General features: G+C 39.4%; 1 protein-coding gene across 1 annotated transcript in view; it reads left to right on the top strand.

Moving 5' to 3' along the window:
• Positions 1 to 491, top strand: part of LOC133663902 (integral membrane protein 2C-like) — a 20,751-nt gene extending 20,260 nt beyond the window's left edge. The window contains exon 6 of the mRNA XM_062068628.1: positions 1 to 491. This exon is cut by the window's left edge and continues 355 nt beyond it. The gene's annotated coding sequence lies outside the window, so the exon portion shown is untranslated.
• Positions 492 to 6,282: the final 5,791 nt, after the last annotated feature.

Here is a 6,282-nt window from a genome sequence, read left to right on the forward strand (position 1 = left end):
TCGTTAGGGGAGATGACTGTCTCCATGTGTCGTCAAGGTGACCTGTTGTTTTCTTTTCTTTTTTTTACTTGTGTGCTGTTTAGTAACACAGCTAGCTGCACCAAGCATGACGTTATTTTCAAGGCAAACATCTTCTCGCTTCTTTAGCTGTGTCTTGTAAAAAACAAAAACATTTTTTAGGTAGTGCTCATCACATGGCATTAAACTGCCTCACAATTGAGGAGCTCAAGAGCCATAATTAGTGGTAATGCTCACGTGTCACAGATTACTTTGTAATATCAATGTGTGTTAATATATTTAGTATATCTCTTCTTCCCTTGCATGTGTTTTAGCTATTTGGTTAACGTTAAATAAAGCCTTAGTTCAGACTCTGGACTAATGTTATTACTGATGCAACAGGCGGGAGGATATTATTTCATGTTAGTTAAACAACTGTATCGATTATTGTCTGTTTATGGAATCTTGTCCGTGAAATAAAGTTGTCAAAATGTTGTAGGTGCTTTTATTCATGTCAAAAACAAGAGGATTGTTTTTACTTTAGAAAACTACCATTCTGTATACACTATGTACTGTAGCTTATGGTTATTAAAATGTTGTAATATGAGCTATTCTAGCCAAGCAGTGCCATTTGTGTTCACAAAATGCATAAATGCACGATTAAATTAACTGTAAAATATGTTTTTATTGAGCAAAGTGCACATTGATCTGATTGCATAATAAATGCAGTTTAAAAGGTTATATTCTACTTTTCTACTCTTCTCTTAATGTACCTTGAACTAACATTTGTTGACATCAATATGATCATTGAAATCACAGGTGTCAAACTCTAGACCCGGCCGGGGGCCACATTTTGACACTTGTGATTTAGGGCTATATAAATAAACATTGATTGATTGATTGATTGATTTTATTATTTGGTCTACCACACCATTTTATGTGGTCCGCCATGGAATTTTAAGTAGTCCACCATTTTATTTCTGATAGTCCGCCACATCATTTTATGTGGTCTGCCACATCATTTCGTGTGGTCCGCCACATCATATAAGTGGCCCGCCATGTCATTTAAATGGCATGCCACGTCATTTTGTGTGGTCCGCCACATCATATAAGTGGCCCGCCATGTCATTTAAATGGCATGCCACATCATTTTGTGTGGTCCGCCACATCATATAAGTGGCCCGCCATGTCATTTAAATGGCATGCCACATCATTAAGTGGCCTTTTACGCCAGTGCATGTGGTGTGCCATGTTATTTTAGGTGGTCCACAATTTTATTTTTAATGGTCCACCACATCATTTTAAGTGGCCCGCCACATCATATAAATGGGCTGCCATATCATTTAAATGACATGACACATCATTCTATGCGGTCCGCCACGTCATTTAAGTGGTCCACCATGCCATTTTATGTGGTCTGCCACGTCATTTAAGTGGTCCACCATGCTGTTTTATGTGATCTGCCACATCATATATGTGGTCCGCCACATCATTCTATGTGGTCCGCCATATCATTAAGTGGCCTCCCACGCCATTTTATGTGGTCTGCCACATCATTTTGTGTGGTCCGCCACGTTATTTTAAAGGCCTACTGAAATGAAATGTTTTTATTTAAACGGGGATAGCAGATCCATTCTATGTGTCATACTTGATAATTTCGCGATATTGCCATATTTTTGCTGAAAGGATTTAGTAGAGAACATCGACGATAAAGTTCGCAACTTTTGGTCGCTGATAAAATAAGCCTTGCCTGTACCGGAAGTAGCGTGACGTCGCAGGTTGAAGGGCTCCTCACATTTCCCCATTGTTTACACCAGCAACCAGATTCGGACCGAGAAAGCGACGATTACCCATTAATTTAAGCGAGGATGAAAGATTTGTGGATGAGGAACATGAGAGTGAAGGACTAGAGTGCAGTGTAGGACTTTCTTTTTTCGCTCTGACCGTAACTTATAGGTACAAGGGCTCATTGGATTCCACACTTTCTCCTTTTTCTATTGTGGATCACGGATTTGTATTTTAAACCACCTCGGATACTATATCCTCTGGAAAATGAGAGTCGAGAACGCGAAATGGACATTCACAGTGTCTTTTATCTCCACGACAATACATCGGTGAAGCACTTTAGCTACGGAGCTAACGTGATAGCATTGGGCTTAATTGCAGATAGAAACAAAATAAATAAGCCCCTGACTGGAAGGATAGACAGAAGATCAACAATACTATTAAACCATGGACCTGTAACTACACGGTTAATGCTGTACCGCCTGGCGAAGCTTAACAATGCTGTTGCTAACGACGCCATTGAAGCTAACTTAGCTACGGGACCTCACAGAGCTATGCTAAAAACATTAGCTATCCACCTACGCCAGCCCTCATCTGCTCAACACCCGTGCTCACCTGCATTCCAGCGATCGACGACGCGACGAAGGACTTCACCCGATCATCGATGCGGTCGGCGGCTAGCGTCGGATAGCGCGTCTGCTATCCAACTCAAAGTCCTCCTGGTTGTGTTGCTGCAGCCAGCCGCTTATACACCGATCCCACCTACAGCTTTCTTCTTTGCAGTCTCCATTGTTCATTAAACAAATTGCAAAAGATTCACCAACACAGACGTCCAGAATACTATAGAATTTTGCGATGAAAACAGAGCTGTTTGGATTGGTACTGGTTTCCCAGGAAATTTTAAATTGCACTTTATAAGTTAACCCGGCCGTATTGGCATGTGTTGCAATGTTAAGATTTCATCATTGATATATAAACTATCAGACTGCGTGGTCGGTAGTAGTGGGTTTCAGTAGGCCTTTAAGTGGTCCGCAATTTTATTTGTAATGGTCCCCAACATCAATTTATGTGGCCTAACATATAACCACGTCTTTTAATTGACACGCCACATCCTTTTATGTGGTCCGCCACATCATGATGTGGCCTCTTACAGCATTTTATGTGGCCTGCCACATCATTGCGTATGGTCCGCCACTTTATTTTTAGTAGTCTGCCATTTTACTTTTAATGATCCGCTACCTCATTTATGTGGTCCGCCACCTCATTTAAGTGGCCCATCATGCCATTTATTGCGGTCCACTTCATCATTTTATGTGGCCCACCATGCCATTTAACATGTTGGCATTATTTTATGTGTTCCGCAACATCATTTCAGAGACGCGTCATGCTGTTTTATGTGGTCTGCCACGTCATTATATGTGGTGGACCGTATTATTTTATGTGGTCCGCCACATCATTTAAGTAGTCCACCATGCCTTTTTATGTGTCCTCCACATCATTTCATATGGTCCACCACATCATGGTATGTGACGCCGCATCATTTGAAGTGGTCCGCAACTTTATTTGAAGTGGTCCTCCACAGCATTTTAATTGGCCCACCGCATCATTTCAACTGGTACTTTACATAATTTTTTGTGGTTCGCCACATTATTCATGTGGCCTGCCATATAATTAATAGTGGCTCGCAAAAGGCTGTAAATGATAAAGCACTTTCTGATTGTGGAAGTCGCTTCCTTGCAGTCCCACTGTCAGACACGGCACAGGAGTCCAGCGTGCAGGGTTAACAAGCTATTTTGTATCTTTTTATGCAAAGTTTTCTCCAGACTTTTCAGTCTCACCAATCCTCCTCCTCCTTCTGTTCCCGACCGCTACTGTTAAAGACAACAGGTGATTAGACAACTCGTACCACCTGGGAAATCTAATCACCTGCCAGCTGTGTCTCGCCGTCAGCACTGCCACGCCCCGTCTGATGGCGCTCTGTCTTCAGCACCATGGACAGAGGCGGTGACCTTTGTTCCCGCAGGCGCGCTGATCACACTCTCCCCCCACAGTATTTGTTCATTAAAGTTTGACAAGAAAATGTATTCCAAAAGTTCTATACTTAGATATTATCTGATCATGCAACAACATGTTCCAAGCCTATTATTCCGGTGATCAAAATAAATACTTAAACATCTGCTCGTCACCTTGATTTACAATTTTAAAGCAAGTTCCCCATCAATCTGTTATTAAAACATATAATAATTGAAAACCGTTGCCTATCCATATTGTGTAGCAAAGCTATGATACATTTATATTCATATACTGTACATATTGTTGCGTCTGACCAGATGTTCCTCCAAGGGGAATTTAAAACGCTAGTCACTCCCAAGTTCTTTTGATGACATAAACTGAGCTCAAACTTACCACCAGGACAGAATAGGTATTTTGTAATATGTTTTCAAATATTTGAGAATAGAGACCAGCCTCGAACAACACATACAAATGCGTAGCCAAAGTTGATCTGAAAAACATCACGGAAAACACTCTCTTCTTCAATATCTCCCCCCGCCCTCCTCTCTCTCACCCCAAACACATGCTCATTGTGTCTCTTATCTAGAGTCGGCCCGGGAAAGGGAAACAAGGAGGATTCCTCCTCTCTGCCTTCTACCTCAAGGCCGGCCCCAGTGCAAGCACTTTGTCACTAGATGATTAGAAAAGCAAAAGAGTACAATAAGGAACATTAGCTATTTGTAATATGACTATGAAAATAAAGAAGTAACACAAAAATATGGATATATGAAAATATATATATATCTCCGTCAATATTCACTGTTAAAAGTGGCTCTCTGAGGGCAGCCATCATTGTGACATGGCCCTCCTATAAAAATGAGGTCGACACCCCTGATTCAAATCATTTAAAAAAATGTTTTTTCGTTTTAACTCCTTAATTACCTGTACTTTTTCCCCCCTCTGAATTTTGGTTTTCTGAAGAACTGTTGAAATTTTCCAAAAGGCACATGTTTCATAGGAAGTTGCATCATTCAGATCTTCTGCAGGGAATAGGAAAGCCAAAAGTAAGTTCACGTTTTTCTTCTGTACAGTATGTTTGATATTTCAAGTGTCATCATTAAATCAGTGTTTTGTGCAAAGTGTCAACATTAGCATACTTGCCATGTGACTATATTTGATGTATTCAGCAACAGTAAAACTATGTAGAATGTACTAATATTGGCATACATTCCATTATGACAAACCCTAATATTGCATGCATGTGTTCATTTTATTGCTTATCCAAACCAGGCCTTTACTAATATTTTTGATGTCATCACTCTTACCCAGGTCTTGCATCACATACTGTTCCATTCGCCTGTTTTCACATCTGTGTGTGTTTGTGTAAGTGGGGTTGGAAATGACAAGTGATGACACAAGTGCACATTGTTCCATGCACCTGTCTCACCCAAAAATAGGACTGCCTTTCACCAAATGTGTATGTGTACTAGTGTTGTCCCGATACTAATATTTTGGTACCGGTACCCAAATTATTTCGATACTTTTCTAAATAAAGGGGACCACAAAAAATTGCATTATTGGCTTTATTTTAACAAAAAATCTTAGGATACATTAAACATATGTTTCTTATTGCAAGTTTGTCCTTAAATAAAATAATGAACATACTAGACAACTTGTCTTTTATTAGTAAGTAAGCGAACAAAGACTCTTAATTTAGTCTGCTGACATATGCAGTAACATATTGTGTCATTTATCATTCTGTTATTTTGTCAAAATTATTAAGGACAAGTGGTAGAAAATGAATTATTAATATACTTGTTCATTTACTGTTAATATCTGCTTACTTTCTCTTTTAACATGTTCTATCTACACTTCTGTTAAAATGTAATAATCACTTATTCTTCTGTTGTTTGGATACTTTACATTAGTTTTGGATGACACCACAAATTTGGGTATCAATCCGATACCAAGTCGTTACAGGATCATACATTGGTCATATTCAAAGTCCTCATGTGTCCAGGGACATATTTTCTGAGTTTATAAACATAATATAAATAAATAAAAAACAAAAGATGATGAAATGATTGAATGCACCCCTCTACATAGCAACTGACGCTGTGGTCAAAGTTGGAATTTCCACAATACACATTTTAAGATATTCAACACCCTGCTGCTATCTGGCGGCTAAAGTGGATAGTGCACAGCCTGGCCAAGTGGTACTCCCCCCAAAATTCGTCCCGTTTCATGTGTCAGGTAAAACTTGACAAATGGGTCCATATGGATACCCTTCCTATAAAAAGTATATGAGGCCGTACAAGAAGTAACACCATTTTAAAATATGCATAATGAACCTGCGTGAAGTTGGCTCTCCACCCCTCGCAAAACTCTGTAAAAATAGTCTCATTGTTGAAATGGTTGTTTGTGCTCTTTTCGTTTCTGAGTTATTAAAGATTTTTCAATCAATCAATCAAACGTAATTTGTTTAGCACTTTTCATACATATAAAATT

The sequence above is a fragment of the Entelurus aequoreus genome, linkage group LG13 (assembly GCF_033978785.1).
Source record: "Entelurus aequoreus isolate RoL-2023_Sb linkage group LG13, RoL_Eaeq_v1.1, whole genome shotgun sequence".
Lineage (NCBI taxonomy): Eukaryota > Metazoa > Chordata > Actinopteri > Syngnathiformes > Syngnathidae > Entelurus > Entelurus aequoreus.